The following is a 25,852-nucleotide window of genomic DNA, read 5'->3' as shown; positions in this document are numbered from 1 at the left end:
AAAACAGTAATACGCGACTGCACAGTTGCGTCACCAGCGCCAGATTGAGGTGCGTTATATGTACAATTACTTGCGAACCAAGCAATCAAACGACCGCGACTACGCCAGTATACAGATATTACAATGCGATCCTACCCCAGTCTTAGTACAAATGACAACCGCCTAAGTGATGTTACACTCTACCGTTATTAAAATTTGATACTACCCCTTTCAAATTCGAAAATACTCAAAGATCCGAAAAATTTCACCACACAAACACACAAAGTAATTTGAATTAAACCTGCCGAACTAATACGAAAAACTTAATACACGACTAGTTTCTGCTACTGGTTCAAAATGGTTCAAATGGCTCTGAGCACTATGAGACTTAATTTCTGAGGTCATCAGTCCCCTAGAACTTAGAACTACTTAAACCTAACTAACCTAAGGACATCACACACATCCATGCCCGAGGCTGGATTCAAACCTGTGACCATAGCGGTCGCGCGGCTCGAGACTCTAGCGTCTAGAACCGCTCCGCCGCTCCGGCCGGCTTTCTGCTACTGTTACTCGCACACGTCACTCTGCAAGCACAGATGAAACTGCACTGGGTTCTGTCTGCTGTTAACTGACTCTACGAAATAAACAGAAAGCACTGGCTGTCCAAAACAAACAACTGACTAACGACTCCGCGAATTTATAGTTTACAGCTATCAACAAGCAATATAACTCCTCTCAAATGCGAGAAAACGCAGAGATTTTATGTTATTAAATATGAAAGCGCACAAACATTCGGAAAGAAATTAAGAATGAAACTACAAAACAAATATGAAAGTTAAATATGCGACTAGCTACTGCACTGCTGCTGCACTACCGCTGCACTGATACTTCACCAGCAGCTGCTCAAGGACATTCGAGTATCTTCTGGAAAGATTTTGGTAATTAAAAAGACTTTCAGTAAGAGCAGGGGAAAATAACAATATCAGTGAAATTCCTCCAAGACCCCGAAAAAGCGGTACATGAACGACAGTCGGAGGAAGTCTTAGCACTCACAGTTGGAGTTGCAGTCCCAGTCATTACCAGGGAACAGCAGAGCCGTTAGGGTGCTCCACTATAAAGGGCAGTGGAGACCAAGAACTCGTCTCGCAAGCCGTACCCTGCCGTGAGTGCCACAGCGCTCAACCAAGTTGAACATTTCCCCCACTGCCATGCCACGCTGTCATCGTGATGAGGAGCAAGAGTGCGAAACTGCGACCGTGCTGTATTTAAATGGCAGTGCTGTCACGCTGCGTACGACTTCTTTCATATTTCACAATTCCCAACAACATAGCTCACAAAAGAAACGAGTTTTCAGTATTGTTTAATTATATATGATGGTCTGAAGACATAATTTTTACCTGGTACAAACTGTGGGCATGCGGGCAAATGTAGACAATTCTACGGATTTTCACATTCAGGTCGTCACGTAAATGTGACTATTTCCATAATCGAAAAAGTATCTTTCCCACGCATGTATGTTGATCCAAATAATGTAGCATTTTTTACAGCCTCATTATGGAGACGTGGAAACTCTAACTGAGGAAACCAATGTAAACATCCTGGACACTTTTAAAGTAAAAGGATTTGGCTTTAAAACTGGAATTATGCCGCAGATTAGTCAGTTACATCTGCACACGCACAGGGTCGTTTTCAGCTGAAACGGCAAACGATCTCGAAAACAGCTCCAAAACAGTTGTAAATTTACAAGTGTCCTCAAAACAGATACGAAACTATCCCTGTAATTATTTCAAGGTCGCAATTAATTCTTCAAACCTAACGTTTTCTGTAACTATACCTTGCAGGCATGAATAATACACGAGAGTATCAGTATCTCAGAGAGCAAGTGTAGTTAGGGTCAAAGAAGCTCGGTAGAGTAATCGGCGAATCACGCGACATTTGAATAGGAGCAAATACCACTGTTCGACAACAATGGCAGGATTTGGCGAACCATGACCAAACACAGAGTCAAGAAGGAAACGGTCGACCTAGAGAGCTGGAAGAACGAGAGGACCGAGCAATCGTCAGAGAGGCAAACAGAGCACCGAAATTTATCTTTATTATGGACCCGACGTGCAGCTTGTGCTTCAGCGACAAGGACAGTTAATAGGCGGCTCACAGAAATGGGGCTAGGCTCACGGCGGCACTTGTGCCGGTTCTGCACACCAACAGGCCAGTCTGCAGAGATCTCCGGCACATTTGGCCTGAATCTCATTGGATGGAGTAGAATGTTCTTCAGTGATGTGTCCCACTTCGAACTGAGCCCCGTTGACGCGCAGAGTTGCTGGTGTAGAATGATCTTCAGTGATGAGTCCCGCTTCGAATTGAGCCCAGATAACCCGCGAAGTTGAGTTTGGAGACGCCCGAGACTGTCGCCCGCCATTCGATCCGACAACTAAGAGGGATGAAGTGGGGTACCGTTTCATTTCATAGTAAGAACCCTTTAGTTGTCATCTGCAGCACCCTTATAGCATAGCAGTACACAGCGGTATGTCATTGATATTCTGCGCCCCGTTTTGTTGCCCTTCATGATAAGCCATACTGGTCTTATATTTCAGCAAGATAATGCCCGCCTTTACACAGTAAGAGTTTCTGCTGTTTGTCTTTGTGTTCGCGAAACCCTACCTTGCCCACCAAGGTCTCCATATCTCACACCACTGAGAACGTATGGAGAAGTATCGGCAGGGTCCTCCATCCATCACGGACATGGACGATCTGACGCCCCAACTGGAGAGAATCTAGTACGATATCCTTCAGGAACACATCCAACAACTTTATCAATCAGTGTCAAATCCAATACCTGTCTGCTAAATGGTCAGAGGTGGCCTACTGCGGTATTGTCTTGCTCGATATGTGAAGCTACTTTCTCTTGAATAAATTTTATAAAATTGCAACCATATGTTTGTTTGCACAGGTACATCACATCTACATATTTCCGTCTCATTCGGATAATTCCTTGGTACTGCGTTGTTTTGTCTGTCTAAGAGTGTATAACACGTTTCAAAATTTCTGAGCTGGCCTTGAATCCTCTGCAGTAAACTTTTCTGTTTAAAGCTGATCTCCACTCCTTCATTGTCTGAGCATTACGAGGACTAACAGCAGCAATGCACCAACCGAAAGCATCTCATGCATATCATATCGCGCGGTCTACTTCATGCACTGAATTGTGTTTTATGGGCGTAGTCGTCCACGAGATAATTCTTTTGTGGTTGAGCGTATTGTGTCTTTTCTGGTCACATTGCATGTCCGTTTACCATTTACACAGGTATATATTAAACCATGGGAAGCTTTACTGTGGGCTGTTTAGTTGAACTTCATAAACAAACAGGGCATCTTCATCTACATCTATATCCATGCTCCTCAATACACCTAACGGTGTGTGGCGTGGGAGGGGGGGGGGGGGGCGTACCTTGAGTACCTCTATGGGTTCTCCCTTCTTTTCCAGTCTCGTATTGTTGTTGGAAAGAAAGATTGACGGTATGCCTCTATGTGGGTTCTAATCTCTCTGATTTTATCCTCATGGTCTCTTTGCGAGACATACGTAGGAGGGAGCAATATACTGCTTGACACATCGGTGAAGGAATGTTCTCGAAACTTCAACAAAAGCCCGTACCGAGCCACTGAGCGTCTCCCTTGCAGAGTCTTCCACTGGAGTTTACCTATTATCTCCTTAACGCTTTCGCGATTACTAAATCAACCTGTAACGAAGTGCGCTGGATCTTCTCTATCTCTTCTATCACCCTATCTTGTACGGATCCCACTCCGGTGAGCAGTATTCAAGCAGTGGGCGAACAAGTGTACTGTAACCTACTTCCTTTGTTTTCGGACGGCATTTCCTTAGGATTCTTCCAATGAATCTGTCTGGCATCTGCTTTACCGACGATTAATTTTATATGGGCATTCCATTTTAAATTACTCCTAACGCTTACTCCCAGATAATTTATGGAATTAACTGCTTCCAGTTGCTGCCCTGCTATATTCTATGTATTCGCAGCACATTACACTTGCCTACATTGAGATTAAATTGCCATTCCCTACACCAAGCGTCAATTCGTTGCAGATCCTCCTGCATTTCAGTACAATTTTCCATTGTTACAACCTCTCGATATACTACAGCCTCATTGAACTTCCAATGTTATCCACAAGGTCATTTATGTGTATTGTGATTAGCAACGGTCCTACGACACTCCCCTGTGGCACACCTGAAATCACTCTTTCTTCGGAAGACTTCTATTCATTGAGAATGACACGGTGCATTCTGTTATCTAGGAACTCTTCAATCCAATCACATAATCAATCTGATAGTTCATATGCTCTTACTTTGTTCATTCAACGACTGTATGAAACTATAACAAACGCCTTGCGGAAGTCAAGAAACACGGCATCTACCTGGGAACCCGTGCTTATTGCCCTCTGAGTCTCGTGGACGAATAGCGCGAGCTGGGTTTCACACGACCGTCTTTTTCGAAACCCATGCTGATTCCTACAGACTAGATTTCTAGTCTCCAGAAAAGTCATTATACTCGAACATAATACGCGTTCCAAAATGCTACAACTGATTGACGTTAGATCTATAGTTCTTAACACCAGTTCGACGTCCCTCCTTGCAACCGGGGACATGGTCTTTTTTACGCCTTTGGGCGTACGGATGATTGTCACTTAAGAGAGGTATAGGCAGCTGGGACACGTTAGAAAACAATCTGTTATTCGAAGATATAAGCAAGGTGGATAACAAATTTAGTCACTCCGATGAGGTATCACACTAACAGCGTCTAACACTTCCTTTAGCCTTGATAATGGGCTCAATTCCGATGTGCCATAGCCGTCGGAAACCGTTCATCGGTGATTAGATCCTCTATGGCATAGAGATGCCAAACTGCGAGGACGTTCATTCCTACGTTCCACCTGATACTCAAAATACAGAGGCGCTCAGTAAGTAATGCATCACATTTTTGTAGGACAGTTTCAGTTGAATAAATGCGTAGCTTTCCAAATGGCGTCTGTAATGGAGGTGCCTTCCAAGCACAGAACTGTCATTGAAATTCTTTTGGCGGAAAACCAGAGCATCGCATAAGCGCTTGCAAAATGTCTATGGAGAGCTGGCAGTGAGCAAAAGCACGGTGAGTCATCGGGCGAGGCGACTGTTATCATCGCAACAAGGTTGTGCAAACCTGTCTGATTTCTCGCGTGCCAGTCGGCCACGCACGGGTGTGACTCTTACAATGTTGGAACGTGCGGACACTCTCATTCAAGGTGATCGATGGATCACAACCAAACACTTCGCTGCTCAACTGGGCATCTCTTTTGGTAGTGCTGACACACTAGTCCACAGTTGGCGCACGCAAAGGTGGGTGGCCGATGGATTTCTTGTCGCCTAAGAGAAGACTATAAAGAGCAACGAGTATCGTCACAGGCATGAAACATGGGTTCATCACTTCGAACCGGAAACATAATAGCAAACCGTGAAGTGGTGCCACAACACCTCTCTTCTGATGGAAAAGTTCAAAGCCGCATCTTCCGACTTCCAGCCATTTGGTCCAATGAAGGATCTACTCCACGGGAAGCAGTAAGTGGACAGGATACTTTACGTGGATGATGTGGAGTAGAGTGGTACCATGCTGCGGGCATATAGGCCCCCCCGTAAAGTGGTTTATGGCCGCCGTATTGAACGGAGATTATGTTGAAAAACAGGATTTTGCAGCCAAAAGAACGGGGAACAGCGTGGTGTTGCCTTACTTATTTAATGCCCTCATGTTTCGAGACATTTTAGATCGAGTGATTTAGTGGACAAGTCAAGATGCGATAAGTTACCTGAGCGTTCGTCAAACCAGGAAAGTTTGCATACTGCCCTGTGGACAGGGTTATTGCCATTAAGGAAGACGATAGTTGCACAAATACTCATCGTGAAGATGAAGAAGAAAGGGGAACACTTGATCACCAAGAAAGTTGAAATAAACCACCAGGTCATGTTCATGATAACGTTAGTAAGTGGGATCAAATCATGGTACGAATATAAGTCCAGAACATTGCAAAACCATCTGCAACACAAACTATCCTCTACACACACCATTGCCGTCAACGCGAACGACGCCTTCCATGATTTGAAAAGAAGCGAAACAACGACTCGTCGGATGAGATTACACGCGTGCAGTCAGCTGCTGACCATTCTCACAGCATGTGGTCAGGTGAAGACGCTTAGCTTTATGTCCAGTTCTGAGCAGCGGCATTTTGCGAGGTACTCGACTCCAAACGTCAGTTGCATGCGGTTCCCTTCGGAATGTTCGTTTGTAAACTGGCTGAGATCGACCTGCATTCAGTAACGGCGGTAATTTCTGTCAGGTGTGAAGCCGACTGTCACTTGCACGGCGTGTCACTCGTCTCTGACCCTTGTCGGTTTGTATATTTCTACAACCACAATTCATACGCCGTGTTACAAGGGTGCGAGTAGTACAACATTACTTGAATGCACGTTGGACAAACCGCACTGATCTACAAACAAGTGGGGGAACGCAATTCACTGTGGGCCAACTGGCATGTCCAAACACAATACCACTTTCTACCATTCTTTCACGTTTCCACGTCGGTCCATATTACCGCGATTCTGTAAAACTGAATGGCACATTGATACCACAACACTGTCACGGCTTCCATTAGCGAAGGTGGATCACATGATCGCCTGGTACCAAGTCTACAGCAGTAAAACCGTTTTTGAGTAGATGTTAAATTTGTATTGGAACAAACAAGAGAAACGTGAATACATCTGTATCTACATCTACATGGATACTCTGCAAATCACATTTATGTGTCTGGCAGAGGGTTCATTGCACTACCTTCACAATTCTCTATTATTCCAATCTCGTACAGCGCGTGGAAAGAAAGAACACCTATATCTTTCCGCACGAGCTCTGATTTCCCTTATTTTATCGTGGTGATCGTTTCTTCCTATGTAGGTCGGTGTCAACAAAATATTTTCGCTTTCTTAGGAGAAAGTTGGTGATTAGAATTTCGTGAGAAGATTCCGTCGCAACAGAAAACGCCTTTCTTTTAATGATGTCCAGCCCTAATCCTGTATCATTTGTTTGACGCTCTCTCCCATATTTCGCGATAATAAAAATCATGCTGCCCCAGCTAAAGGAACACAACAGTTTGCCGGCTAGGGAAAATAGCCAAATCGGTTGTAGCAGAGCATGGTCTTCAGGCAGGAAGTCACTAAGTGAAGTTTCGTGTAAGAAAAATTTTATCTGCGATGACTAACTACTACCCACAGGTATTTAGAGAAGCCATTGAAATATATAAACATATGGATAATTTTAATAGGAAAGTAGAGACTATGAAACTTAGCAAGTATGGACAGTATCTCTGCAAAATCGCTAAACAGCTTTTTTATCTTTGACAAGACTACAATCGATAGTTAAATTTTATCTTAGACAAGGATCATCTCTGCTCATCACGTGTAACGCCGACCAAGCCTTTCTTTCTACAGTATATACTTCCTCAGACGTCCGACACGTCAGTCGCCAATACTCGATGGAGGAGCAACGCCTCTGAAGAAGTCCAGCGCAGTTCTGGACGAAACGTCAGAGACAGGAGAGTTTCGTGAACCACTACCTTATACCCCGAAGGATTTGCCAGCAGCAGTTAATAACAAAATCAGCGTTATGCCTTTCACACTTGTTAGACCTTTTCTGCCCATGTCCCGTTCCCAGTTCATTACACATGGAAACATTTCTACATGTCTTCCTTGTATTCAAAGCACCAGATTTCCACCTATTGGCCAAACCTGGAACTGAGTTGTTCCCATCGTAAATGAGTTCCACATTAACGGATTGGAATACTAGCAAGTTTCGCTGACTTACGATAATAACAGCCCATACTTGACCTCCGTGAGTAGCTGCAACTACCCAGTCGGTCGGAGTAACGCCATGTCCATATTATATATAAAGAAAGACTACACAGCACTTTTCTCATTCAGAAACCGCATGTGAAGATTGTTTGTTTGAGAGGAGGAGAATCTACTAACAACGTGTGGCGATTCGTTAGAGGCACAGGATGGTTACCTATCGAGACTGTGGTTTATTGTTCTCCGATATGTTGCTCACATTGGCGAATATGGAATTTGCATTCAGGAGAACCATACTGAACGCCATACAGGATCTTAACGAACTCACGCGACTAGCGTTTGAGAGAACAGACATTGTTCGTCCAGTCTTGCAGGATCGTAGAGCCACGTCACGTACCTTGAGTCAGGAAATGTGCTTGTCTGCCACAAATCAAGCCCCTTCACGGAGAGACCGATAGACCGCCAACACGATGAACAATGATCCAATTTTTCTTCACGCGGCAGCAGAGAGAGGTTCAAAAATGGTTCAAATGGCTCTGAGCACTATTGGACTTAACATCTGAGGTCATTAGTCCCCTGAGCACTATGGGACTTAACATCTGTGGTCAGCAGTCCCCTAGAACTTAGAACTACTTAAACCTAACTAACCTAAGGACATCACACACATCCATGCCCGAGGCAGGATTCGAACCTGCAACCGGAGCGGTCACGCGGTTCCAGACTGTAGCGCCTAGAACCGCTCGGCCACCCAGGCCGGCTGTGAGAGGTAGGCCAATGGTTATGCACTCAGCAACAATACTGGACACAGGGTAGCACGACGACCCCTTTTTAAGACAGACCCGGTACTGCACGGTGGACCTGTCCAAGGAGGACGAACATTGCCTGAATCCATTTCTGGACCCAGAGATTGGCATGATGGTACTGGGCCCCATTTGGTATACAACTCTGATTCCCATAGCTGGTAATTTGGGTAGACTATGACTTTTAAAGACTGGTGGCTGTGGTTTCGCTTAGAGGTCTCTGTCGCCTTTCGTTTAACAAGACAACGCAACACCTATAATGCCCATGATTTCCTTGCCTATCGCAATACGCAGAGTTTTCGATCAACACGTCCCCAGATCTCTTACCCATTGTAAACATCTGGTCATGGATTACAGAGAAGCTGGCAACCACTACTACTGACGAACTCTGGCATAGCACTGAAACACAGCGCAACAACCAGTTTTTCTAAATTATGTGATCGTCTCCTATTATGAAGCATAACTCTAAATTTGTTTAAAAAATGCTTACAGCCTTCCTCTGCAACGGTGAAAGTGTATGGCACCCTGCGACGTCACCCTCAGTCTCGGCGATGGTTCAAATAGCAAAAGTGTCGACACATACGGTAAGAAGGTCACAGCTTTAAAGTTCACGTGAGCTGTAATGTGGGTTAGTTACGACACATTGGCACGAAATTTCATTACAATTCTGTCCAACGTCGCCGTGGGCATGCCACATGATGTACAGGTCGTCACAGTCCCCGTTACCAAAGTTTCAACCGTTCTTGCGACGTCTCTGCGATGGAGGTGAGAACCACGACACAGAGAGTAAAACACGCGTTTTCTTGTGGATGACTGAGGGGAACATTTCATACACACCACAACAGTTTGCAGTGCGATGAGCAACAGGAAGATGTTGCTGGCAACCTTTGACACTGCTGACACCATCGGAAGTTTCAACCCTTCTCTAAGGATATTATGAGGCCACATCTCCACTGGACATGGTTGAACTCCTTTGGAGCGCAGCACAGCTTTTGCTTTCATGTATAGTTTGGAATCACTACCGACCCTTCAAAACTATTCGACTAAATCTGAACATGATTCGAAGCATCAAAGGGTGTTTACGCTTTTTATCCCTCCTGTGGCGTGATCACATGTGAGTGCAACAGTAACACGTACATCAATAAAACGGTACAGGGTGAGAGATTGCAGGGCACTTTCACTTCTGATTTGGTGCAGGAAATACGATGTGTAGCGATTTGACTTTAAACATTGTGATGAAATGGTGGGCAGCAGTTTATCGTATTGTTTGCATGTACTAGGGAAAGAAATATGGTAAACTTTACCCCCGTTCAAATGAACAGGGTGCCGACTTAAATGACTGCAGTAAAAGCATAGCGTTGGTGGGGCGACAAAGCGCGTTTTTTCTGGAGAACGATGAAGAGACATTTCCAGACGGCCCCGTGCCATGGTCGTATTGTGTAGCTTGGCGCCAGACAGGGGCAGAGGTCCAGGTATACGGCCTAGCGCCGAAATGTCGCTGACAGCGCATTGTAGGCCTTTTTACCGAGCAAGCCGCCAAAAGAAATGTAAACGTTCTGCAAATGTCCATGGGACAGGAAAACTGGCACCCAGAAGTGCAGACTCTATTTCAAAACATGTTTTGTCAATGTGAGTTTATGGCCGTAACCTGCAAACTTTGAAGTGGACGCAACATGGGAGATAACAAGCTGTTTATGGAGGGCTGTGCTACCACCCTGTATTGTGTTAACAAAGACACGGTAAACGTGTGGGAAAGAGGCCCTGAAGCTGAATTTTTTTCTGTTTTCTGTCAATTAACTTCAAAGTCTCCGATTGGTCGAATCGGTTTGCAGTGCAAAGACCATTCTCCGAGCTTAGAATGCTGGGCTGCAGCTCGTGATTGGCTTGTGCGAAATTGGGAGAAATCAAAAAAGAGAAATGTGCTTTTGGAACTGAGCTGAGGAGACAACACAGAGAAAGGGAGACCGTGACTCTTGTACAAGTCTCTTGTACTGGCGCTTCGCTATTAAAGAACTGCAGGTCTTTACCTAAATGGTGAGACTTGTGTCCTTTGCTAGGGTGCGACTTAGAGCCTGTGGCAGTCACCTTCTGAACCGTGAGAGGTACTGCTTATATTATCACGGTCGCAACGAGTGATGCGTGGATGTACTTATTTGCCTTGAGTCAGCTGTCGAAACATTTGACGTATTCCAATACGCACAGTCGTGGAACGGAGTCAAATTGGTTTGGCAGACCATCAAACGGGTCCACCTGCACACTGGAATCGGTCGGGGTTTCAGAGGCTCTTAGAGAAGTACCTATGTTCTGAATTAACCGAACGCGAGACTGCGTACTTGCATTTTTTGGGAACGCGCATTTAATAACAGATTTTCTTCGTCCATGACTTCAGTCGTCGGACGCATCGTAGTGTGCCGCCTTGACCAGTAGGATGGTAAAGTGTTCGCTGTTGCAACGTAGCGCTATAATACCTATGTCCCAGCACCCTGCCCTTTCGAACCATATTTTTCCTTTTTTTGTATGGTAGAATACAGATGCTTGGTGGTGGCGTAGTTTGATGCCATAACCTGGATTCACGTGTATGAAGTGAGATAAAGTGAGTAGTGTTATGGTTAGTGTCGTATGTCGATCCCCAGCAGATCACTTTGTCCACCATAGATCCCACTTTAGTAAGGCTTTTGTTACATAAATATTTTTTCTTGTGATGATTCTTTAATAATTTTGTTGTCTTGTCTTGTTTAAGATCAATAAATCGATTTTGAATTAGACTATAACTTCTCCCTGAGTTCTGATTAACAGTTACTGCGCAGTTTTATGACAGTCTAGGTCAGAATCATAAGGAGTAGCTTTTTCATTTGATGTCCACTGCGTGGAACTTTTACTTTATTAACCGTAATCGTCTTTCAAGGGTTCCTCCATGACCTCCAAGTTCGGCTGTGCCACAGTGTCCTTAAAGAAGGGCTGAAACGTACGAGGATGTCAGCTGTATCAAAGGTTGTCAAGAACATCCTCCAGCAGTTTGTCGCACAGCGAACTGTCGTTTTTGACAGCTTTTTGTACACCTGAATGACCTAAAAATTTAGTCATGTATGCTCCCCACTATTCTGCATACAGGCAACAAAGAAAATTTCCTTATTTGCTATCCTTCGTGGTGTTGCAGTTTGAATGTCAGTAGTGTTCAAAACGTCGGAAAAGAGCTGAGCAAAGAAGTAGGAATCCTCCCTGGACTCTGCAGTTATTAGTGTGTAGTAGTAAACTCGGAAGTGTTCGGAGAGGCGAGTACCGCTAGACGTCAGAGATCGCCCCCACTTGTTGCTAGGCGACCGCGACGTCCGTGCTGAGTTCGCAGCCGGTGCTCTGTGGACAGATATATGCAGCGGCTTCCCGCCAGGAACACCACTCACTCTGGCCGCTGTCTGGCGGCTTTCAACACAAGGACAACTTTGCTCCCTTCCCTCTATCGCTCTGACTTCCTGCGTTCGTTACACATGGCGCTTTAGTGGTAGCCTTTTCAACTGTTGCCACAGTTACAAGCAAAAACCTCCGAAAATGAGTAAAATATTTGCTTTAGTTTTACTGTTTAGTGTAGTAATTTATTTCATGCTGTACACGCTAGTATCGATTTGAAAATTATTTGAATCCAGCAGGAGTCAATAATATCAAGAAAAGCAATTTGTCAGTCTTACGAAAACGAGCCTCTTTTCGCTGTGGGAATACACATTACTCCGACAAGAGGCTTTTTTCCTAAATCACGCAGCTGCTTATGTAATGCTTCACGAAACAGTATCCATTCTAATTTATAGACATTTTAAGGAGCTAGGAGTAGTTGTTTATAAACGAAGAACGTGTTGTGAGTACAATAATTCCAGAATAAACTAGTGCGCCGGTCGAGGTGGCCGAGCGGTTCTAGGCGCTTCAGTCTGAAACCGCGCGACCGTTACGGTCGCAGGTTCGAATCATGGATGTGTGTGATGTCCTTAGGTTAGTTAGGTTTAAATAGTCCTAAGTTCTAGGGGACTGATGACCTCAGAAATTAAGTCCCATAGTGCTCAGAGCCAAACAAGTGCTCTCTTTTTGCATGACAGTAATAAATCCTACAGATGTTATTAATTTGCAGTTGGCAACAGTGAAACACCAGCTGACAGCTGACGACACTGTAGTAAAAAAATCTTACACCTACAACATATGTTAATTCTGCTGTTGCTGCTACAAATGACAAAGGTGAGGTTGCTGTGAATGCATATGACTGGCTAAATGTCTCTAAGAATACTGATGCTAACAAGGTACCTCCCACAAATAAATACCTCCACTTTGAGTTCATCGCTAGCTACGAATGTAGTGTAGGGAAATTAATTTGTGAACTGCATCTTTCCCAAAGAAAACAGACCCATCGGGTTTCCTGGCGCAGTAATTCCAGCAGGGATGACGAGACAACGAAAAACTAATCTTTTTAAAAACACCACGACCTACTTCAAAGAGAAATAGAAATACATTCTATGCCCTCAAGTAGAAACACATCCTGAGCTAGAATTACAAGTTAGTGACAATTAGGATGCCGAGGAAGAACCTGACTGGCCAGATATTCCAGAATCAAAGAAGAGAAAACGCTGTTTGTGAGCGATCTTGAACCATTTCAGACACATGTATTTTAGAAGTAGGAAAACAAATCCTTTGGTCACTATAAAATATGGGATCTCAGCAATATAATTTGGGACTTAACCGAATTCAAAATTTGATATGAATTTGGGCCCATTAATGGCTTCAGAAACAAAATTTTGTTAAAAGATGTCATAATAGAGAATAAAAAGAGCTGTGCAGATTACTCTAATTTTTTCTCAAATAGCGGACACTTTATTTGATATCAAATTTTTGTACACCACAGTGGGCTACAGGTCTGAAGGATTTAACCACTTAATATGTAATTTTAACTTAGAAAAATCTGTATTGTTTGACAAAAGACATTTGAAGGGTAATTTATTATTATTATTATTGTGCTTTTACGGCCTCATTGGACCACTTCAGTCAATTTCTTTCCGGTCTTCCTAAGATTTCTCATTGTTTTTTCCTTCTTGGCTTTCCAGTATTTCTTCATTCTATTTGATCTTTGTTTTCGTTCCTCTTCTGAAAATACCCTTTTAGTTGTTTCTCTTTTATCAATTTTTGGCAAGAATATAATATTTCTATTTTTTAATTTATTTACTTGTTTTGATTTGGTTTTCAAGTCCTCCAGCGTTATGTCTAGTTCTTTCATGTCGTCTTTTATATCCTTTATCCAGACAGGTTGTCGTTTTTGTTTCCAGAGTTTGTTCAAAATTTTGCGTATTAATCTGTCTTCAGGTGTTCTCAATAGATGGCCAAAAAATGATATTCTCTTCTTTCTCATGGTATCCGTTACTGGTTCTATCTCCTGATATACTACTGCGTTTGGGACAATACGCCATTCTCCTGCTTTTTGGTACTTTTTATTGATGCATGTCCTTATTAATCTTCTTTCTATTTTTAGAATTTTGTCTGTGTTGTTCTCTTGATTTAGCTTAAACAGGGTTTCACTTCCATAGGTTATTTCTGGTTGGACAACAGTCTTGTAATGTTTTAATTTTGTATTTATTGACAAATATTTTTTGTTGTATGTGTTTCTGGATACTTTTTGGGCTCTTGATAATTTATTAGTTCTCTCTGTCTGTACACTATTTATTTCCAGGGGGACTGTTGCCATTATTTTTGTTTTTTCAAATGAAATTGTTAATCCTACTTTTCCTGCAATATTTTGGAGATTTGTGAGTTGATCCCTAGCCTCTTCAATGTTGTTGGCTAGTAGTGCCAGATCATCTGCAAATCCCAAACAATTTAGGCTAATTTTGTCTCTATTGTACCCAATTTTTATATATTTTTTATTTTCTTTATACCATTCTCTCATTAAATATTGCAGAGTACAGTTGAACAGAAGGGGTGATAATACATCACCTTGTCTTAGTCCTGTTTCAATTGTGAAGGGTTCAGACATTTCACTTCTGAACTTCACCTTTAATTTAGTATTTGTTAAAGTTAAGCTTATCATCTTCACTAGTTTAGGATGTAATCCAAGATTTCGTAGTATTTTCAACATTGAAGCTCTGTGAATACTATCATATGCTTTTTTAAAGTCCACGAAAGTTATAATCATTTGTTTCTGTCTTCTTTTGTAAATATCCATTACCAATTTTAGTGTTATGATTTGTCCCGGACAGCTGCGCCATGGTCGAAATCCTCCTTGGTGATCCCCTAATTCTTTTTCCAGATCACCTTTGCATCGATTATAAATTATTCTAGAAAATATTTTATATGTACAATCCAAGAGAGAGATTCCTCTATAGTTGTCGGATTAGTTCTATCTCCTTTCTTGTGTAGAGGGTGTGTTATTGCTGTTGTCCAATGTTCCGGCAATGTTTCATCATTCCACATTTTAATTAAACTTTGGTGAAGTGATTCTTTACTTGATTCTGATGCATTTTTCCACAGCTCTGCAAATGTTTGATCTTCGCCACTAGCTTTATAATTTTTCAATTCTTTAAAGGCTTGTTTTACTTCATTAATGTTTGGTGGACCAATGTATTCTGTTGAAGTTTTAATGGGCGTTTCTGTGTTTATATGAAGCCGTTCTTTTAGTTCTTCACCATTCAGTAGTTGATCGAATGCATCTGTTAGAATTTGGGCATTATCTTTATTGTTGTGTGCTATGTTTTCGGTTTTATCTTTTAGCATGAGTGTTGGTGGTTCATATTTTTGAAGTTGTTTACTAAATATTTTATAATAATCTCTTGAATTTGTCTTTTTATGATCTATTTCTATTTGTTGAATAATGCTCTTTTGATAGTGTCTTTTAGTACTTCTGATTGTTTTTTGAGTTTGTTTTCTTTGTTTAGTCAATTCTTCATGTGATTTCTCTGTTTTCTGGCTTTGATGATTTAACCATGCTTAGTGTCTATTTCCAAATGCTTTATCGCATTCCTCATTCCACCATTGATGCTTTCTCCTTGGGTTTGGTGGGGCAATTTTTTCGGCTATTTCTTTTAGTTTCGGGACTATCTCTTCTAATTTATCAGTTTTCTCAAATTTTTGAGTTAGTTCTTTATATTGATCATTGTTTATTAGTTTATGAGGGTCATATATTTTTCTCATTTTAAATTTGGATTTTGGTTTCTTTGCAGGTGTGAATTTTCATTTGATTTTCACCATGTAATGGTCTGACCCCATGTCTATTCCTCTAAGTACTTTAACATTTTGGATTTCTTTATGGTAATTTTTGTCCATACAGACGTGATCTAATTGCCATTCCCCCTTTTTCCAATCTGGGTGTTTCCATGTCTTTAGTTTATTGGGTTTTCTGATTAAAAAGGTCGATTTTGATATTATGGTTTCTACAGAATTCTACTAATCGTATACCATTTTTATTGGTTCGTTTTTGAGACGGCCATTTTCCTATTATGTCTCTGTATCTCTTTTCATTGCCCAGTTGTGCATTGAAATCACCTATTAAAATTTTACTATCATTTTTGTTTATATTTGTCACTGTTTGATCTAGTAGGTCCCAGAATTCATCCGTCTCTTCTCTGGTTTTTCTCCCATTGTTTTTATCATTCGTGGGAGTATGGGCGTTAATTATTGTATAGATTTTATTTGATGCTTTTACTGTCAGCGTCGAGAGCCTAGGAGATTGGGCCTGGAAATCTGTTATCGAATCAATTATTTTTAAGTTGACTATGAATCCCGTACAAAATTGTGGACAATTTTTCATCACTCTTTCTCCGGGATGCCTTTGTATATTCTATAACCTTGAGATTCCGTGGGCACCTGGTCCGAATTCCTCATCTCTTGTAGTCCTGCTATTAGGATCCCTTGTTTGTCTAGTTCATTAGCTAGACTTTTCAATTTTCCTACTTGTGCCAGGGAGTTAATGTTAAATGTTGCTAAATAATTTATTTGTTTCATTTTTAATTTCTCTTTCGGTCTTTGGTCTGTCTTGGGTATTTCTAGATGCTCCGACTCATCCAACTGATCTTTTAAGTGACTGCCCACCGTATCCGAGTGCAGTCTTCCTTGGGTAGTGCCAAGCGGTGGAGATTTTCTTAAAAGATTTCCGTCCATATTTGACTATCGAAGGCATTGAGCCTTGGATGGAGCAAGCTCCGAATTACAACTATGGTTGTGAACCATAGAGGTTGAGTGTTTGGTCCGACAGAGTTATTTTATTTCACTCATATCCGCCGGCAAGACGGTGAGGACACCCCTATCCGCCACCCGGAGACGCGCCACGTCCGAGTATCACCTTTCCGCCTGCTACGACACCGTAGTAGGTTCGTGGTTTGAAGAGTAATATATATGCAGAAATAATTACCTCAAAACACCTATTTTCCGTCACCAACATTCAGGCTGTCATAATTCATTCAGATTTAGAGGGATAAATGTATATTTTACTTCACAAATTTTTCAGAATTTATAACTGAGCGTAATAATTACAATATCTCAAAATCCAGTTTTTCGACAAGAGGTCCCTTTCGGATTCCCATCGCTCAGATGTTAAAGCGCTAACTGCAGCATTGCAACCAATCTTGACAAAATATCGCCGCGGTGCAAAGACCATCAACTACTTCTTAAAAAAGGATAAACTTGTCGTCAACAATGCAGTGGTTTACGAGGCATGGTGCTAATGGAAGTGTTATGGAGTTGGCTCCTACCAACTTTAAACTGAATTACCGCCGCGCGGGATTAGCCGAGCGGTCTTAGGCGCTGCAGTCCCGGCAGAGATTCGAGTCCTCCTTCGGGCATGGATGTGTGTGTTTGTCCTTAAGATAATTTAGGTTAAGTAGTGGGTAAACTTAGGGACTGATGACCCTAGCAGTTAAATCCCATACGATATCACATACATTTGAACGTTTTTGAAAGTGAATTACCAAGGGGGTTTACAGTTTCACTGGAAAAACTCGGGACTTTCACAATAACAATCACTGGCAGCAGTGGCAAAAGTGATAAATAGCAAATGAAATCCTAGGATTCACCAGGAATTGAGCATAATTGTAATTTTTACGGGTCACCAAATGTAAAAACATTAAAGCCTTCGCTTTTTGATATTGGAATATTGTGCGGATGAACGAGATCACCGTCAGCGTGGGTTAATAATGGACGTAGATCACGTACGAAGACAGGAAGCAGCATGGGCCACATGCCACTTTTCTGGCGACAGAGAGTAAGACAAGTCCTGAAAAATCTAGGGTGACAAACGCTCTGAGAAAGTTACCTCGTGTGTCACGGAGATACCGAGAAGCATATTTCTTCTCGAAACTCACCAATATTTTCCATTTCCCTACGAGTCACTTCCATGGAGATAATGACCACAATCTGTACCCTTACAAACGTATTGACGTAGGTGTGTTTATTTCCATACGTTTCTTGAATGCTTGGAGAAATTTTAACGGAACTTTTTAAACAAATAACTTGCTGTATGGAAAATAATACCGTGTGACCGTGATACGCTCGTAGAGGGATAGTTCCGTGGGAGGGGACGCCTGTAGCAATTTGAGCCAAACTGTGTACACACTTCCCTTACTACCAATAGAAAAATAAATAACTGGCAGTATGAAAAACTCTTACCATCCCTAGGAGTGTGGATGTGTCAGGGAATGGAGCGACGAGTCAAAAAAAGAACATTACTCTGAAATGGTTGGAGTAGTTTAACCGAATTTAATGTTTATACCCCTTGCCTCAAGGAAAGAGATGTTTTCAGTATGTGAAAGCCTTAGAGATGAGGGATGGAGGAAAGTGGAATGAAAGAGCAAGCACAGCTCCGGAATGCCTGCAGATGTTTCAACCAAATCTGGTACAAATGTGCCTTAGTACCTGGAGAAAAAAACTGTGGGAGTAAGACAGTCATATCTCCGCTAGGTGTAGCGTCCGTCTCAGATTTCTGGACGGTCTTTACATTCTACTCACTCTAGTATTTCTATTTCCTGTGTTACCATACCACATTAATTACAAAAAGTCCTTTCCGTTTTGCTGAGGACCATTTTTACATCTCCTTTCGTTCTCCGCGAACACAGCAACTAGATCTGCATAACGCAGCAAGTCTTTCTTTTGTCCATTAATTTCAATCCCCCCCTCATTTGCTGTTCGAACTTAGTCTATAGCTTCGGGGACGTAAGCATTGAATACATCAGGAGAGAGAGCACATCTTTGTCTCACATCTTTCTTGATTTTTGTATCTTGATTCTTATGAAAATTCCTAATCACAGCCACTGTATTCTCATCGGAGGTCTACAAAGGCAACGTTAAGTTAGTTACTGTTTTTATAGTTGCTATTCAATAAGAAGCTTCAGTGCCGGAATCGCCTTTCTTCATCCTAAATCTCTCCTGAATACAAACTGATCCTAATCACCATATCCTTCACCTCCTTTTTAACCGTCTTCAGAAATATCCTTATGAGAATTTTTGATACGTTTGATATTAGGTTTAAGTATTAGGTTCACATTTTGTAGCTGCCACCTTCTTCGGTGTAGGAACTATGGTGCATTTCTGAAAGTCAGTTGGTACTTCTGCTGTACTATAGTTCAATCAAATCAGTTTTAGCAGCAGTTTCATGCTGTCGCCACATTCTTGCTTAGTTCGACAGGAATGTCATCAAAACCCGTTGCTTATCCCTCCTGTAGAACTTTCAGAGTGTTCTCAAATTCTATTTTGTCATCGTCGTCTGCTTCTTCTTGTTAAATGTCCTCCAATAGCAGTGTTTCGTCATAAATTCCTAATGTATGCTTTCCGTCTCTTCACTAAGTCTTCACCAATTTCTCACTCTTCGTCTGGTGTTCTATCCATTATTGTCGTTTTGCTTTGTTTGAAAATATGTTTGCTGTTGTGTAGGCAATATCAGTTCTCCCATTTAGAAATTTATTCTGCTTCTCTTCACATTTCCTCAAGGAATCCTCTTTTTGCTTTCGTGGCTTCTCTGCTGACTAAGTTCCGTAGTTTTCTGTCTCCAGATTTTCCTTGTTAGTCAACTGCGTTTTTGCATAATATTGTGTTTTCAGTAAGCATCTGGTTTATTCATTGTCTCTTGTTTTTTGAGTATACTTTCCCCAAATCTCTTTATTGCTCCTTTGTATATCCCACTTAATTTGCTTCCATTCTTTCTTTTCTCTATTGTTTTGCAAATTATTAGAAAAGTTGTCTGTTTTCTGCGCATAATGCCTTGTCAGCTCCGTTATTTTCAGCTTTTATATTTCCCATTTTTGTTCCAACGTTCACATTTGCATGCTTGTTAGCTTTTCATCACGACCAAACTATGGTCACTGTCGGTGTATGCAGATGGACATTTGAGCAGTATTTGATTTCGTTTCTAAATAAAGATCTCACTAGAATGTAATCGATCTTTTGTAACTTTAAGTCTCCTGTGATCTTCCAGGTGTACCTTTTCCGCGTATGATGTAAAAGTGTGTTAGCAACAACTAATCTGTTCTTCGAGCAGAACTCAACTACTTTGACAACACCTTCATCTCTTCTTCCAAGAGCGTGGTTGCCCAGAATCGCCACTTCCGGTTCTTGAGCCACTCTCGCATTCGAATTTCCCGTGACAATAAAGTTTCCCTCATACTTAGTGAGCCATCTAGGCCCTTAAGCCGTCGGTACACGGACCGTGCATCCGAAAATTGAGCGTTGAGCGTGCCTAGTTTCTGATGTCATTGCATGAAAAAGCACGTTTGGAGTCTTTCCGAACGTGCAGAGCAGCATCAAACGTGTCACACATTCTGAACGTGCGTTTGGACGCTGACCAGAGAGATGGCAGAACGCCACTACCTCACATGCACGCGATCTCTCTTCGGTGCAGAGTTGTGAGGCGCTATATTGGTTCTAATGGTTAAAATACCTCTGAGCACTATGGGAATTAACATCTGAGGTCATCAGTCCCCTAGAACTTAGAACTACTTAAACCTAACTGACCTAAGGACATCACACACATCCATGCCCGAGGCAGGATTCGAACCTGCGACGGTAGCGGTTGCGCGGTTCCAGACTGAAGCGCCTAGAACCGCTCGACCACATCGGCCGGTCGCGCTATATTGGCTTTCAGCTGAAGCTCATATGTTTATACGCCGTTTCTGAGCAATAGCAAACTGATGATCTCTCGAAAACCCGCCGTTAATTCTATGATTAATTATAATGAAATGGCGAGAAACATCAACGTCGTGGTAAAAGATTACTGTAACTTGCGTATTATCGTATTATGAAAGTACGCCATTTGAAGGTAACAGCATTTTGATGATCCATTAACGACGCGTTGTTCTTAGTACAGTTTGTTATAATTAAGTTTCAATTGGTAATACAGCTACGTATGAAGCTTTCAGGACGTAGTAAGGAGACACGTAAGGTACCTTTGGAACAGTCGTCACCTTAGCTCCAGCCTGGTAGATCAGCGTGTTCGGTCAGAGGGTTACCTACCCTCTGTAATAAAAAAAACTGCGTGAACGGATCAACGAAGAACCTGAACGGGTCTCATTGGACGTCCGCCACGAACAAATTCAACGAACAACATAGAACAAGATGAGACATAACAAAAGTGCACTGAATAGCAACGCAGATTTCCAAAAAGACTGTATGATGTGTACGGTGTTTTTTTCCTTCGTTCTAATACTTTCTTGTTAGTTTAATATAAGCACATACTATAATATCCTATGTTATGTAAATATAGGTGCTCTAGTGAGTTTGTTAGATTGCCTTTGTCCACAGGACACCTTGCACTACTTCCAATAAGCTATACTGCACTTTCTTTCTTTTAAGTTTTGCAATTCACATGTCGAGATTGTGCTTCTAATTAGGGGCAGTGTTCAAGTAAGAATGACCTTGCGGTTTTACTAAAAAGTAAGAATGAAGAAATAATTTTTATCTTAACTGGAGAACTATTGTCAATTTGTATCGCATTATTTCTAATGGAAGTTTTACACTACTAGCCATTACAATTGCTACACAAAGAATAAATGCAGATGATAAACGAAAATTCATTTGTCAACTTAACATGTGATTACATTTTCAAGCAATTTAGGCGCATAGATCCTGAGAAACCAGTACCCAGAACAACCACCTCAGCCCTTAATAACGGCCTTGATACGCCGGAGCATTGAGCCAAACAGAGCTTGGACGGCGTGTACAGGTACAGCTGCACATGCAGCTTCAACACGATACCACAGTTCATCAAGAGTAGCAACTGGCGTATTGCGATGAGTCAGTTACTTGGCCACCATCAACCAGAGGTTTTCAATTGGTGAGATATCTGGAGAATATGCTGGCCAGGGCAGCAAACCAACATTTTCTGTATCCAGAAAGGCCCGTACAGGACCTGCAACATGGAGTCTTGCATTATCCTGCTGAAATGTAGGGTTTCGCAGGGATCGGATGAAGGGCAGAGCCACGGGTCGTAACACATCTGAAATGTAACGTCCACTGTTCAAAGTGCCGTCAATGAGAACAAGAGGTGACCGAGACGAGTAACCAATGGCACCCCATACCATCACGCCAGGTGATACGCCAGTGTGGCGATGACGAATACACGCTTCCAATGTGCGTTTACCGTGATATCACAAAACACGGATGCGACCATCATGATGCTGTAAACAGAACCTGGGTTCATTCGAAAAAATGACGTTTTGCCATTCGTGCACCTAGGTTCGTTGTTGAGTACACCATCGCAGGCGCTCCTGTCTGAGATGCAGCGTCGAGGGTAACCGCAGCCATGGTCTCCTAGCTGATAGTCCATGCTGCAGCAAACGTCGTCGAACTGTTCGTGCAGATGGTTGTTGTCTTGCAAACGTCCCCAGCTGTTGACTCAGAGATCGAGACGTGGCTGCACTATCCGTTACAGTCATCTCGACTGCTAGTGATACGAGGCCGTTGGGATCCAGCACGGCGTTCTGTATTACCCTCCTGTACCCACCTGTTCCATATTCTGCTAACAGTCATTGGATATCGACCAACGCGAGCAGCAATGTCGCGATACGATAAACAGCAATCGCGATAGGCTACAATCCGACCTTTATCAAAGTCGTAAACGTGATGGTACACATTTCTTCTCCTTACACGAGGCATCACAACAACGTTTCACCAGGCAACGCCGTTCAGCTGCTGTTAGTGTATGAGAAATCGGTTGGAACCTTTCCTCATGTTAGCACGTTGTATGTGTCGCCACCGGCGCCAACCTTGTGTGAATGCTCTGAAAAGCTAATCATTTGCATATCACAGCATCTCCTTCCCTCGGTTAAATTTCGCGCCTGTAGTACGTCATCTTTGTGGTGGAGCAATTTTAGTGGTCAGTAGTGTATAAGCCGACATCTGTACTGACAGGACATGGTACTTCCCTCTTCGCCTTATAATGTGTTCACGGATATTAAAGTTATTATTTTAGTACAGACAGAACAACCTGACTAGCATATGGACAAGGGAGGAAAGCAATTTTAACGGATCCAATATAGGAATTTTGCGCCAGTCAATTTCGTAAACGAACAGTGCGGTTTACAAGCCAGATACAGCCGACAACTGCCGCTGGAGTGCGTTGCGATCGCGTATACCACATTAGGGCCGACGTACCGTATGCACAGGTGGCATCGTTTCTGAGTGTTCAGCAGCACGTCGAACTCAGAACGCTCACAGTTGACGTTTGACAACACACTCCGCGCGCCGACGGCATTATCGATATCGTTCATGGTTTTGCTTTTGGGCCGTTACCGAGCAACAGCATCGTGTGTGGCGAGTTCTGAGCCTTTTACAAGCGTACCGGGCTCTCACCGTGGAGGCTCAGTCTGGCGGTCAAGAAAGAAGTCTCCGGCTGGTAACAAGAGCGCCATGTCGACTCCCAGCGGACAACCTGGGAGACCGCCTTCAGCGACGTACGGGGCCGAGTGCATAACATCGGGGCCTACATCAGCGTTCGGACAGGAGGCGATATGGGCAATCGTACTTCGGGCGAAGGAATCGTCGGGTGGCGGGGGGTGGTCAAAGAAAGACTGGTGTACCAATTGTCCTTACTTTCCAAGAATGATTGCCTATCGAAGTTGGAGGGCTCCAAACGATACATATCGAACGTACGATAGTATATCTGTTATGGAAGTCTCGTGGCGCGCCTTCTGATAAATTATTTGTGATCGACATTTTTATCAGTTTTGCGTTGTTTCTTCCGTTCGTGTACATTCCATTCCCGCCGTAATTGTTTGTGATTCCATTGGGAAATCGACACGGTTTCTCTTGATAGCGAGTGTAATGTGTGCTGCTTCTCAAGTTTCTTCTGCGGATTGCCTCACATGGAAAACTCTGATTCCATGCATATCCAGCATAGACAAATGTTTGACTTTTTGCCGGAAATATGGACCTCTGCCGGACGAGGAAAGGAGGGACTGCGTTGACTGTGGTGCTGCGAAGGCTGTGAAACTCCGTAAGAGGAGTGTGGACACTGAGGTTCCGTTGCAATTTCATTGCGGACTTTGCGGAAGGCGAACCAGCATCAGGAAAAATACGTGGTTCGAGTCCTCCAAATTATCTATTCAGAAGAGCGTAATTGTTCTGTCGTGCTGGATTCGAGATTACACTTTGCAAGCCACAGCATAAGAAACTGAGTTATCGAGAAATACCGTGTGTGACTAATTCGGGTTTTGCCAGACGAAAGAATCAGAGAGGACGACCTTCTAAAGGTGAAGTAGATCATATTTGGGTGTTTGGTGGGATAGAAAGGGAGTAACGCAAGTGTTTCCTTCTCAGGGTAATGAATAATAATAATAATGAGCGTATGGCATTGGTGGCCGGGAGACCCCTCGCGGGGCGGTTCGGTCGCCGCTCCACAAGTTCTTTAACGCCACTACGGCGACTTGCGAGTGAATGAGGACGAAATGATGACGAAAGACACACAGCACCCAGTCATCTCGAGGCAGAGGGAATCGAACCCGGGACCCCGTGCGCGGAAAGCGAGAAAGCTACCGCAAGACCACGAGCCGCGGACGTAGGTATTGTTACGAGACAAGGTGAGTTTAGTGGATCTCATAAAACATTTCATACTGCCTGGAACAAAAGTCATCACAGACGGGTTTCAGTCGTACCAGACTCTAAAAGCTGAAGGGTTCGACCACGAATTCGTGAACCACTCTGTGGAGTTTGTCTCTTCAGATGACTCCAGTGTCCATACCCAGAATATAGAACGGCTGTGGAAGTCTGTCAAGTCTACTACAAAAAGAGAAGGGCGTCCAAGACAGAGGGTCTAACTGTATTTGTTCCAGTACCTATACTTTCACAACTTGCGTTTGCAGGGGAAAGTCGACGCATGCAACACTCTGCCGATATTCCTGCGCGATATTGGCAGAGTTTACCCTGGGTACGGGAAAAAAGGAATTGCCCCTGCACCTTATACATCACGCGGACTGTCACAAGACGATAAGTAAGGTAAGTCGATGAGTAAGGTAAGTCGTCTCCTTTGAATTTACTAGTGCTTCTCTAACGTTTTTCTGTTGTCGTTGGTGTGGTGACAACTCGAAACATACTCGTAACGCGCGCCGCGAGACTTCCATAATCAATTTACTATTGCACTTTCGACATGTATCGTTTAGAGCTCTCCAACGTCGATAGGCAATCGTTCTTGGAAATTACCCAATTGTCGTTTGGGACAGCCCTTGTTCAACCGAAAAGTAGTAGACACGGTGTGCACGATTCAGAACATCCTCTGTTGCTGTGTACTTGTGCCGTGCAGCAGACTTTAACATACGGTTCAGTCTGTTTAGTGCTGTTGACCGGGCCTTAAGTCAGAGTATCAGTTCTGCTCTTGTAGATGCGCCGGATAGGATTATCTTTTAAATCACATCGATGTCATTTCATTTCTGTCTATTCCATTAGTTTCATGGCTCGCCTCATCGAGTGTCGCTTTCTAGTACGCGTATAATACGTGCACTGCGGCTACTCACACCTTAGAAAACAATGTACGATGCATGACCAGCACTATATTCCATAGTTGATTTAGCGCTGAAAAGTATGGCAGTCTTATTCGAACAGTCGGCACGAGGCTCGCAGAAGATACATGAGGTCGGACAATAAGCTTTCCTGGTTGCTATTTTCTGACGCTGTGGCGTCATAGTTGTGCCACTCGGTAACAGCGTTCTAACATGTGAGCTGCTCATTACCTGGTCTGTTTGTGAAATGATTTGGTTCC

The sequence above is a fragment of the Schistocerca gregaria genome, chromosome 2 (genome assembly GCF_023897955.1).
Source record: "Schistocerca gregaria isolate iqSchGreg1 chromosome 2, iqSchGreg1.2, whole genome shotgun sequence".
NCBI lineage: Eukaryota > Metazoa > Arthropoda > Insecta > Orthoptera > Acrididae > Schistocerca > Schistocerca gregaria.
Note: the sequence above shows the minus strand (reverse complement) of the source record.